This window comes from Mesocricetus auratus, unplaced genomic scaffold (assembly GCF_017639785.1).
Source record: "Mesocricetus auratus isolate SY011 unplaced genomic scaffold, BCM_Maur_2.0 Super-Scaffold_6731, whole genome shotgun sequence".
Classification (NCBI taxonomy): Eukaryota; Metazoa; Chordata; class Mammalia; order Rodentia; family Cricetidae; genus Mesocricetus; species Mesocricetus auratus.
In genome coordinates this window covers 617,933-631,195 of record NW_024429185.1, presented here as the reverse complement: position 1 = coordinate 631,195, position 13,263 = coordinate 617,933, and the positions used below count along the sequence as shown (strand labels likewise).

At 41.4% G+C, this 13,263-nt stretch overlaps 1 pseudogene; it reads right to left on the bottom strand.

Moving 5' to 3' along the window:
* Positions 1 to 13,263, bottom strand: part of LOC101827288 — a 37,958-nt pseudogene that overhangs the window by 17,080 nt on the left and 7,615 nt on the right.

Sequence of the window (13,263 nt, the reverse complement as noted above, 5' to 3'; positions counted from 1 at the left end):
GGTATAGTAGTCTGGCCTGGCATCCATGGTCTATTAGTGTTGGTAGAATATCTATCTGGGACCTTCTGGCTTTTAGAGTTTCCATGGAGAATTCAGGTGCAATTCTGATAGGTCTTCCTTTATATGTTACTTGGCCTTGCTGCTCTTAATATTCTTTCTTTATTCTGTATATTTGGGGTCTTGATTATTACGTGGTGAGTGGACTTTTTTTTTGTAATCCACTCTATTTGGTGTTCTGCAAGTTTCTTGTACCTTCATTGGCACGTCTTTCTTAAGGTTGGGAAAGTTTTCTTCTATGATTTTGTTGAATATGTTCTCTGCCCCTTTGATGTGGTTTCCTTCTCCTTCTTCTATACCCATTATTGTTAGGTTTGGTCTTTTCATGGTGTCCCATATTTCCTGGATGTTTTGTGTTAAGGATTTGTTGGGCTTAAGATTTTATTTGGTTGATGAATCCATTTCTCCTAGTATATCTTCAACACCTGAGATTCTCTCTTCCATCTCTTGTATTCTGTTGATAATGCCCAGCTTTTCTATTTCCTGCCTTTCTTCAGATTGTGTTTTTTTGTCTCTATTTCAGTTTTCAAGCCTTGCACTGTTTGCATAGTTTCTTGCAATTTTCATTTTATCTTTTCCTCCATTTGTTGCCTTTTATGAGTTTTTTGGTTTGTTCTTTATTCCATTTCTTGCATTTTTGGTTTGCTTTTTCTTCCATTTCTTGCATTTTTTGGTTTGCTTTTTCTTCCAGTTCTCGTATTTTTTGATTTGTTTTTTCTTCCATTTCCTGTCTTTTTTGGTTTGTTTTTTCTTCCATTTCTTGCATTTTAGTTTGTTTTTTCATCCATTTCTTTGAGGGATTTTCCTATATCTTCTTTTAGGGCCTATATCATTTTCATGAAAGTGGTTTTAAGGTCATTCTCTTCTGCTTCATTTGCTTTGGAATGTTGGAGTCTTGCTTGTGTGGAGTCTCTAGAATCTGGCGGTGTCATATTTGTTTTTCTGTTGCTGATTGTGTTTTTGTATTGTCTGTTTTCCATCTCTTCTTCTAGTGGGTGCAGAAAGAGCCCCTTGCTGGTCTGGTGGTTAGGGGACCAGAATTCCCTTTTGGTGAGTGCTAGAAAGTCCAATAATCTGGTAGTTCTTCTATTCCTTGTCCTTGTTTTGGTCCCTTGGGTGGAGAAGAAGACCAGAAATCTGGGGTGCTTAGCCTCCCACCTGGTCCCCTGGTCCCTTTGCTGAATCAGGTGGTTTCCTGGTCTCATTGGTGGGAGAGAAAACCTGGAATCTGGGGTGCTTGGCTTCCTCCAGGATTGGAAGCTTTGTGCAGTTCCCAGCAATCCCCAGGCACTGGAACCCAGGCCCGGATGCAGGCACTGTTGTACCCGGTCCTGCCAGAACAGAAGGTCCCCTGGTCTCCCTGGATCTTTTGGTTTCCTGGTCTCATTGGTGGGAAAGAAGACCTGGAATCTGGGGTGCTTGGCTCCCGCCAGGATTGGAAGCTCTGTGCAGTTCCCAGGGAACCCCCAGGCACTGGAACTCAGGCCTGGATGTAGCGCCTGTTGTACCTGGTCCCGCTGGACCAGCTGGTCCTGTATCCCAACTTTTAATTGTATCCTTTGGTGTTTTGGAACTTGCCTCTTGAGTTCTTGGTAAATTTTGGAGATCAGCCGTCTGTCAGATGTGGGGTTTGGGAATATCTTTTCCCATTCTGTGGGCTGTTGTTTTGTCTTGTTGACTGTGTCCTTTGCCTTACAGAAACTTCTCAGTTTCAGGAGATCCCATTTATTAATTGTCGATCTCAGTGTCTGTGCTAACTGGTATTATGTTCAGGAAGCATTCTCCTGTACTAATTCATTTCAGGGTATTTCCCACTTTCTTTTCTAAGGGGTTAAGCGTGGCTGGATTGATGTTGAGGTTTTTTATCCATTTGGACTGAAGTTTTGTGCATGGTGATAGATATACTTCTGTCTGCAGTCTTCTACACTCCAACATTTTCTGGTATCTTCTTTAATTTCTGTCTTTGAAGACTCACAGTTCTTGTCATACATGTCTTTCAACTGTTTGGTTAGAGTAACCCCAGGATATTTTATGTTGTTCATGGCTATCATAAAGGGTGATGTTTGTCTGATTTCTTTCTCATCCCCTGTATTGTTTATATATAGTAGAGATACTGATTTTTTTAGTTAATTTTGTATCCTGCCACTTTGCTGAAGGTGTTTATCAGCTGTAGGAATTTCCTGGTAGAATTCTTTGGGTCGCTTAGGTAGACTATCATATCATCTGCAAATAATAAAAGTTTGACTTCTTCCTTTCTAAGTTGTATCTCCTTGATTTCCTTTTGTACAATATTGAAGAGATATGGAGAAAGTAAACATCCTTGTCCTGCTCCTGATTTTAGAGGCATTGCCTTGAGTTTCTCTCTACTTAGTTTGATGTTGGCTGTTAGTTTGCTCTATATTGCTTTTATTATATTTCAGCATGTTCCTGTTATTCCTGATTTCTCTAAGACCTTTATCATACAAGGGTTTTGGATTTTGTCAAAGGGTTTTTCAGCATCTAGTGAGATGTTCATGTGGTTTTTCTTTTTCAGATTGTTTATATGGTGGATTATATTGATGGATTTTTGCATGTTGAATCATCCCTGCATCCCTGGATGAAACCTACTTGATCATGGTGCATGATTTTTCTGATGTGTTCTTGGATTCTATTTGCCTATATTTTACTGAGTATTTTTGCATCAATGTTCATGAGGGAGATTGGTCTGTAATTCCCTGTCTTGGTTGTGTTATTGTGTGGTTTGGGTACTAAGGTAATTGTAGCCTTGTAAAAAGATTTTGGCAGTGATCCTTCTACTTCTATTGTGTGAAACAATTTGAAGAGTATTGGTATTAGCTCTTCCTTGAATTTTTGGTAGAATTCTGCAATGTAGCCATCTGCCCCTCACCTTTTGGATGGAAGATATTTATGGGTAATTCTATTTCTTTAGGGGTCATAAATCTGTTAAATTGTTTATCTGTTCTTGATTTAATTTTGGTAAGTGATATCTATCCAGAAAATCATCCATTTCCTTTAGATTTTCCAATTTAGTGGAGTACAGGTTTTCAAGTATGACTTGATAATTCTTTGGATTTCCCCAGTGTCTGTTGTTATGTTCCCTTTTTCTTTCTTTTTTTTTTTTTTTTTGGTTTTTACGAGACAGGGTTTCTCTGTATTGTTTCATAGGCTATCAGTCCAGCCCGGCCTCGAACTCACAGAGATCCACCTGCCTCTGCCTCCCGAGTGCTGGGATTAAAGGCGTGCACCACCACCGCCCGGCGTTATGTCCCCTTTTTCATTTCTCATTTTGTTAATTAGAATGTTCTCTCTCCATCTTTTGGTTAGGTTGGCTAAAGATTTGTCTATCTTGTTGATTTTTCAAAGAACCAACTCTTAGTTTCATTGATTCATTATATTGTGTTCTTTGTTTCTACTTTATTGTTTTCAGCTCTTAATTTGATTATTTCCTGGTGTCTACCCTCCTCCAGCTTCTTTTTGTTCTAGAGCTTTCAGGTGTTCTGTTGATTCTCTAGTGTGGCACTTCTCCAGTTTCTTCATGTGGCCACTTAGTGCTATGAATTTTCCTCTTATAAGAGCTTTCAAAGTATCCCAAAGGTTTCGGTATGTTGTGCCTTCATTTTCATTGAATTCTAGGAAGTCCTTGAATTCTTTCTTTATTTCTTCCTTTATTAAGGGGTGATGCAATTGAGCACTGATCAATTTTCATGATTTTGTGGGGTTTCTGCAATTAGTGCTGATGTTGAATTCTAATTTTAAACCGTGGTGGTCTGACAAGATACAGGGGGTTATTCCAAATTTTTTGTATCTGTTGAGGTCTACTTCACTGCCAAGTATGTGGTCAATTTTAGAGAAGGTTCTGTGTGATCCTGAGAAGAAGGTATATTCTTTTTTGTTTGGGTGGAATGTTCTATAGATGTCTGTTAAATCAAATTGGGTGATAACTTCTGTTAGTTCCTTTTTTCTTTGTTAAGTTTCTGCCTGGTTGAAGTCTCCCACTATAAGTGTGTGGGGTTTAATGTGTAGTTTGAGTTCTAGTAATGTTTCTTTTATGAATGTGGGTGCCTTTATATTTGGGGCATATATGTTCAGAATGAGTCTTCCTCCAGATGGATTTTTCCTATGATGAATATGAAATGACCTTCTTCATCTCTTTTGATTAATTTTAGTTTGAAGTCTATTTTGTTAGAGATTAGTATAGCTACACCTGCTTGCTTCTTATGTCCGTTTGATTGGAAAGTCTTTTCCCAACCCTTAACCTTGACATAATATCTGTCTTTGAAACTGAAGTGTGTTTCTTGTATTCAGCAGAAGGATGGATTCTGTCTTCCTATCCATTCTGTTAGCCTGTGTCTTTTTATATGTGAGTTAAGACTATTGATATTCAGGGATATTAATGACCATCAATTGTTGATTCTTGTTTGGTTTGGATCTGTTTTTGGTGGTGGTTTTGTGTGTGAGTTTTTCTCCTATTTCTGACTTCTGGTAAAGTCAGATTATATACTGCTCATGTTATTTTAAGTGTAGTTATCTTCCTTGGGTTGGAGTTTTCCTTCTAGAACTTTCTGTGGCGCTGGATTTGTGGATACCTATTGCATAAATCTGGTTTGGCCATGGAATATCTTGTTTTCTCCATCTATAGTGATTGAAAGTTTTTCTGGGAATAGTAGTCTGGGCTAGAATTTTAGTGTTTGTAGAACATCTATCCAGACCTTCTTGTGATGCTGCAATGATAAATGGCACACTTACTGAAAGTAAAAATAAGTATTTATTGTAGAAATTACTCACAAGAGACAAACAAGTAACCCAGATGAGCCGAGTAGTTTTCCTGCCGCCGAACTGGAAGCCCGAAAGCTGGAAAAAGAGAGCTAGACTTCTGCTGTTCAGTCTTTTATACCTTCCTCTGTAACGCCCTTAGCCAGGCCCAAAAGTGGGCCTGGCTAGTGACATAGTTCACGGCCTACGTCCGTATACGTCTTTAGGCATGCCTAAAGTGGGTGTGGCTAGTGGTGTGATAAACTGCCCTTTTATTATCTCATCTGTATGTGCCTCTAATAAGTCACATAGTTAATGGAGGAACACTGTTTCCGCCTACATTCTTGCTTTCATAGTTTCCTTGGAGAAGTTGAGTGTAATTTTGATAGGTTTGACTCATATTTACTTGGCCTTTTTCCTTTGCTGCTTTTAATATTCTTTGTTTATTCTGTATGTTTGGTGTTTTGATTATTATGTGGCAAGGGGACTTTTTTTTTTTGGTCCAGTCTATTTGGTGTTCGGTAAGCTTCTTGTACTTTCATAGGCATCTCCTTCAGGTTGGGAAGTTTTCTTCTGTGATTTTGTTGAATATGTTTTCTGCACCATTGAACTGGACTTCTTCACCTTCTTCTATACCTATTATTCTTAGTTTGGTCTTTTCATGGTGTCCCATATTTCCTGGATATTTTGTGTTATGGATTTGTTGGATTTAAGACTTTCTTTTGTTGATGAATCTATTTCCTCTAGTTTATCTTTAGTGTATGAGATTCTGTCTTCCATTTCTTTTATTCTGTTAGTTATGCTTGCATCTGTAGTTCTTGATTGTTTATTCAGCTTTTCTATTTCCAGCATTACCTTATTTGTGTGGTTTTATTGTCTCCATTTCAGTTTTCAGGTCTTCAACTGTTTGAATTGTTTCCTTCATCTGTTTGATTGTTTTTTGCTTGGCGTTCCTTGCTTTCTTTAAGAGATTTGTTGATTTCTTGCATTTTTTGGTTTGTGCCTTCTTCCATTTCTTTAAGGGATTTTCTCATATCCTCTTTGAGGGCCTCTATCACTTTCATGAGGTTGTTTTGAAGGTCATTCTTTTCTGTTTCATCTGTGTTGGGATGTTCATGTCTTGTTGGTGTAGAGTTTCTAGGCTCTGGTGTTATCAAACTTGTTTTTCTGTTGTCTGTGTTTTTATATTGCTGCCTTCTTATCCCTTCTGTCATTGGGAGCTGGTGGTGTCTCTTCCTCTCCTTGTTGGTTTGGGTCCTAGGATCTGTTCCAGTGATTTCTAGCAGGTCAAATACTCCAGTGGGTCTCATGATGGGTACAGGTGGTTCTGAGACACTCTCAAGCACAGAGCAGAGACTAGAGAGGACTGAAAACTCAAGCACAGTGCAGGTGCTGGAGGGGACTGAAGACTGAGGTGTGGCCAGACTCAGAGTGGTCCTTTTTGGTGGGCCACGTCCTCTCTTGGTGCAAAGAATGCCCAGGGAGATGGAAGCAGGGTGATGTCAAGAGTTGGGACCCACCACTCACCTCAACCACAGGGCAGGGACCAGAGAGGACTGAAGATTGAGGTGAGACCAGACACAGGGTGGTCCTTTCTGGCAGGGTGTGTCGACTCTAGGGACAGAGCATGCCCAGGGAGACAGATGCAGGGGGATGTTGGGAGTTGGGTCCCAGAGGAGAACCCCCACTCACCTTAAGCACAGGGCATGGACCAGAGTGGACTCAGGCACTTATAATCTTTGAGGTACCCAGAGAAAATTTAGAATTATAGTCAAGTTTTGACTGGGGTATTTTGTGAGGCTGGATCATCTCAGTCAACAGCTTTGAAGCTGTTCTGGATATAGAACTCAGAGGAAACTTCAATAGAGGAGCTCTGAAATGCTTTGTCACCTAGGCCATTTTCCCCATTGGATATTTTTTAACTTTTATTTAAATTAAAAACAATATTATTTTATATACCAATCCCAGTTCCATCACTTTCCCTAATTTTTATACAAAGAAGAAATATGTTCCTTATTGCTTATTTCAATCATACAAACCCTGAATTGTTCAGTAAGTTGTATGAATTAAATATTTCCAAACAATGTTAGTGTCAAGACCTGAAACCATGAATCTACAATCAATTTCAAAATAATTATCCTCCTGCAAGTTCACTCATGTCACTGTGGGAAGTTCTCTCAGACAGAAACAGGAGTGACTCATCAGGAACTCACAGATGATTGCACTGGGGTTCAGATTGTCAAAGTGCCTATCTTAGTGCATCTCTTTCCACATTTGGCTGTCAGACTATTAAAACAGCAGAACCAAGAAACTGAAATTTCCTACAACCTGCTGATGGAAATGAAGGGACCTTCTCTAGACCTTTGTCCCACAACCTGCTGAGGCTCCAGTGGATTAATCTCCTTTTCAGTGTTTCACTGATAACTTTGTCTCTTCAACTGTCTTTTTGAAGAAGGGTGGCTAAGACAAGCTCATCAAGGTGGTCAAAGCCCAGGTACTGACAGCTTTGGTAACAGCTGCTGGGAGGAAGGACGTGGAAGGAGTGGGGAGATTTTCCCATTTCAAAATGACTTTCATAGATTGAGATAAAAAGGGTGGCCTGTGGGAGAACAAGATGAGGGACCCTGGAATCCAGAGAGATGGGTCAGGAGCCAAGGACCTTTCTACCTGTACCATGGATTAGGGTATTGCTGTGCTAGGTCTGACCTTTGTTTTATTTAGAGGAATGGGGACTTTAGGACTTTGGATTAGGAAAGCAGCTGAGTGATCTAGTTGTATTATGGAATATGGGGTGCTGGGGTTATTTGAACCATGGAAGCCTTGTTCCATAGTTTTCAGAGGAGAAGAAGAGTGATATTCAGCCTAGGCATCATTCTCATAATATTTTAGTGAAGAGTGTGCCTACTTTATACCCTTGTTCAAAACACTTGCCTGAGGCTACATTAAAGAGTTATGGGTTAACATATTTGGGTTATTTCAGAGGAGATTTCAAGACAGCCTAGTATTGAATATGTTCCTTGGTTATGAGTGGCCAGACTTGCACATGTCTATAATGAAAAAAGACAACAAGACAAAATGGCAGCCCACAGAATAGGTAAAGATCTTCGCCAACCTAACATCTGACAGAGGGATGATTTCCAAAATATACAAAGAACTCAAGAAGCTAGTCACCAGAACACCAAAGGATACAATTAAAAAGTGGGGTATAGAACTAAGAAGAGAGTTCTCAAAAGAGAAATATAAAATGGCTGATAGACATTTAAGAAAGTACTCATCATTCTTAGCCATCAGGGAAAGGCAAATCAAAACCACTCTGAGATACCATCTTATACCTGCCAGAATGGCTAAACTCAAAAACACCAATGACAGTTTATGCTGGAGAGGATATGGAGAAAGGGGAACAGTTCTCCATTTCTGGTGGGAGTGTAAACTTGTACAGGTGCTGTGAAAATCAGAATGGCAAGTTCTCAGAAAATTCTGGACAACTTACCTCAAGACCCTGCAATACTACTGTTGGGCATATAACCCAAAGGATACACATTGATACCACAAGGATATCTGTTCAACTATGTTCATAGCAGCATTAGTTGTAATAGCCAGAACCTGGAAGCAACCTAAATGCCCCTCAACTGAAGAATGCATTAAGAAAATGTAGTAAATTTACACAATGGAGTATTACTTAGTGGAAAAAATATTGAAATCCTGAAACTTGCAGGCAAATGAAGGGAATTGGAAGAAACCATCCTGAGTGAGGTAACGCAGTCACAAAAAGATAACCATTGTATGTACTCACTTATATATGGATATTAGACGCAGAGCAAAAGACTACCAGCCTACAATCTACATGTCATGAGAAGCTAGGAGACAAAGAGACCCCTGAAAGAGACACACATGGTCCCCTGGAGAAGGGGAAAGGACAAGATATTCTGAGAAAAATAGGAGCCTCCTCACTGACACCCATGTTCAGGAGGCCTGGTTCTGTCCTATGCTGGTTTCCCAGCTATCAGTCTGGGGTTCATGAGCTCCCCCTTGTTCAGGTCAGCTGTTTCTGTTGGCTTCTCCAGCCTGGTCTTGACTCCTTTGCTCATCACTCCTCCTTCTATGCAACTGGAGTTCGGCTCAGTGTTTAGCTGTGGGTGTCTGCTTCTGCTTCTATCAGCTACTGGATGAAAGCTCTAAGATGGCATATAAGGTAGTCATCAATCTCATTATCGGGGAAGGCATTTAAGGTAGCCTCCTGACTATTGCTTAGATTGTTACTCGGGGTCATCCTTGTTGATCACTGGACATTTACCTAGTGCTGGATTTCTCTTTAAACCTATAATGACTCCCCCTGTTATGGTATCTCTTTTCTTGCTCTCCTCTGTTCTTCCCCAGACTCAATCTTTCTGCTCTCTCCTGTTCTCCTCTTCCCTCCTCTTCTCCCTTTCTCTTGCTCCTAATTCCCTTTCCCCTTCCCCCATGCTCTCTGTGTCTGCTAGAATTCCCAGTATTCTGTCCCTGTGTCTGCTGGGAGCCTAACATTCTGTCCCTGTGTCTGCTGGGAGCCTAACATTCTGTCCCTGTTTCTTCTGGGAGCCTAGCATTCTGTCCCTGTGTCTGCTGGGAGCCTAGCATTCTGTCAATGTGTCTGCTGGCCCCGGTGATCACTGTCAAGACTGGTCTAGGGGTTCCTTTGCACTCTCCTAGCCTTCTGCCATACTTGTTTGACTTCATGGAAGCAATGCACCCTTAGAACTTTGTTGCTCCAATGCTTATGGTTAAAGTCCAGGGAACCCACATTACATTATACTTTCGTGGCTCAGTCTGACAGAGACAAGAGGCTCTGGGTGAACTTGGAACAAGGGGAGGATACTATTGCACTGTGGTTCTACTGTCTATTTCTGGATAGGATTTATGTATTTAAAACTATTTCATCCCTTTATGTTGTACGTGTTTCTCTCCCCCCCTCTCTCTGTGTGTGTGTGTGTGTGTGTGTTTGTTTGTGTGTGTGTGTGTGTGTGTGTGCGTGCACACTGGTGCACTTGTATGTGTGTCTGAAGAGGTCAGAGAACAATCTCAGGTGTGGTTCTCTAGGAGCTCTTTTCTGTTTTCTTCTCTCTCTCTCTCTCTCTTTCTCTTCTCTTCTAGTTTTTCTTTCTTTTCCTTCCTTCCTCCATCTCTCCTTCCTTCCTTTATTTTTTCAGTAACTGTCTCACATAACCCTGGCTGGTCTCAAGTTTGCTATATTGTTCAGAATGGATCCTGTGCCTGTTAATGTTAACTGGGTCAAATTCCCATGGCTGGCTAGGTCATAGGCTCTAGTAAAAAACCCAGTATTACTGTTCTACTAAATAGACAGTTCCCTCAGTTCATACCTTTATACAATAGACTAGTGCACCTCTCATGCCTCATCAGAGAAACTTCCATTTGAAGTAGATGGTAATTAATACTGACCCACACCTGTCAACACGTAGAGGTTAAGAGACCATGGAATGCTCAGCTCTCAATGAATGTCTATATTATACCTCCTCCCTTCAAGGCTCCGGATCAATTTAGAAGAGGGAGCAGAAAGATTACAAGAGCTAAGGGAGTAGATAGCTTCAGAGAAAGAGTATTTGCTGAACATGATGGGACCTTGAACACATGAACTCATCCCAGCTGTTACTGTGTGCACAAGACATGCACAAAATCAAGCCAGCAAAAATCCGAGCATGGAGACGGGAGGGCTCAGGAATCCCATCACTGCCAGAGGAATTATTGGTAATTGATGACTGTTGGGGAAGGGACAGTCAGTTTTCTTCAGTAATGTAGACCCTGAGAGGCTACGTGTGCTCCAGTAGATGATCCCACGTTAATTCACATTCAAGCAGAACTAAGTGGACTCAGTTGGTATAAAAAGAAAAGGCACATGAAGAGGAAAAAGCAGTGGTATGGGCAAAGACTTGGAGGGGAGTATATGTGATTTAAACACATTATATATACATAAGTATATATTTATTTTAGCAGATATATTATACAAATATATAATATAATTTATGTACAAATTAATATATAATAAAACAAATATGCATTTAATGAATAATAAATAAAATCTTTAAATTTTTGTTCCTTTCTAACTCCTGTACATCCCTTTCCACTTTCCAATTGGCCCCTTCTACTTTCATATCTTTCATTTGGGTGACCCAGTGAGTTTTATTAGCGTTGTTTACAATAACATGGGGGAGAATATACACATATGATTATGGGCAACTTTCTGGAAGATACACCACTGACGAAAATTTCTCTCTCTTATTCTCAGGGATGTTGAGTCCCAATGAGGTCCTTCTTCCTCCCATGACAGGGTACCAGCAGAACAAATCTTGTGAAGATCTAGATTTCATGTTTTAGCTTGAGACGGGGGCTCACTTTACATCTCTGACTGGTTTGGAACTTATTATATTGATTTAACTAGCTATAAACCCACAGAAATATGCCTGCCTTTGCCTCTCAAGTATTGGGATTAAAAACATTCAGCACCATACTCACTTCAGATTTCTTGTTCTTAAAAAGTTGTTTATTCTTTCACAATTTCACATTTCTATAAAATCTACTTTAACCCACCCCATGGCACCACCTCCAGCTAAATGACTTCCTGCTCCCAACAAACCCCTTTCTTACTTGTGTGCCTTTTTTCTCATAGCTCACTGAGTTAATGAGGCTGCATGCACAAGCACATTTGATGTTTATTTACTTGACAGGGGTAACTTCTCAGTGGCTCCATTGCCAAGGAATATAACTCCAGCAACCATGAACTGCTTACAGCTCTCCAGGGAAGAATGGACCTTATGACTCCCCACCCCCCATGCAGGCATGCTGATGGGTCCAGACACTTCAGTTTTTAGAGGAGTTTTAGCATCATAGCTATTTGAGGAGGAATAGAGAGCTACCCCGTGTCTCTGACCCTTTCCCCGAGCCTTTTCGCTATCAGAATCCACTAATATGGTCCATGTGTGACAATGTTGAGCCACAGAGATACTCCATTGCCACCTCAAACCCACAATGTGTGCCAAGGTTCATCTTGCCATGCATCCAATGAATCCTGGCAAACGTGTAACGACAGCCACCAGCCACCACAGGGCTAAGGATGCTGCTTCTGCTTCCTGCCAGCCACCGCCACCCACTGATCTGTGCAGTCATTCTAGACAGCACGATTCCTACAGAAGGGACTGTGTTTTCCCTGTGTCTCCATGTCCTTCATGGCTGACCGCCCTCTTTGAAATCTCTTACCTCCAAGTGTCATTTTGCTTTGCCCAGGAGGAAGAAGATGAGGAAGAGCAGCTTAGAACCCTCTCTTCTGACATAAGTAGGTGACAAGGGGAGGGACACAGTGACAAGGGAGCCATAGTGTAAGGGAGAACTTAGCAGTCGGTGACTCTGTCTGCTTCTCTGTAACCCACCTCCTGTCAGTGCTGTTCTCTGTCACCTCAGAATGCCCTGGAGTGACCATCTTGTTCCTTTGTTCTCCTGGCTTTCTTGCAACCTCCTCAGTGCCCTATTCTGTGGGCCCCTGAGCTATGCTCTGGCTGCCTTTATTCCTACTCAGCAAGAATGCATTGGTCAGCTAGGAGAAGACAGGATAAAGGGAGGGGTGGCTTTCAGTCAAGCTATCCATTATGTGGCTGGAGTGGCAACACACACACACACACCACACACACACACACACACACACACACACACACACACACACGTAGTTGCATACATACACCTTCCTTAAATACAACATCAGTGAGGTGGGAAAATTCACCTACAGCCTCCATGAGAGGCACCCGAATATCTCAGGCAGTGAACAACTCATCTAACATAAAAATCCAGTATTTCATTTGACTTTCTTTGCCCTGGTCATGGAGGTCTTTTGGGGTACACTAGAAACATGAATCAATCCCACAGCCCCCCATCTTAGTGTGTGGCCCATGTCTTCCACAGCTCTAGAAAGTGACACACATGGTAGAAGCTGAAGGGTTTGCTGCCTGCCCTGGTGGGGATCTGGGACTATTGACAGCAGATGGGGTTGGACACTGATGGAGGGTTGTAGGTCCTATGAAGGTTGAAGGGGAGGCATAAGGTAGACCTCGTGCCCAGGATCCAGTGTTGGTATGAGTTGGACTAGGTGTCCTTGAAGAAGCAAGGAAGTGGATATAGAAGGCGTTGAAAGGTTGGGGCAAGAAACTTATGGAGTTTCCAGGTGAGGCCATGTTGGGAACAACCTCAGAAAGAGCCTGTGTAAGAATCCCACTGTTCCCCAGGCCGTCAAATCCTATGGGAGAGACAGAGGCTTTAGTGGGAAAGGAAGTGTGGATTATGGTCCTACCAAGGACTCCATGGCTGGGATATTATTAGAGGTGTTTACAAATTCCTCCATATGACCTCAGCTCTATTATAAAAAGAGGTTGTCTCATCTTTCCTGACCTCTGAACTTGCCCCTCCACACATAGG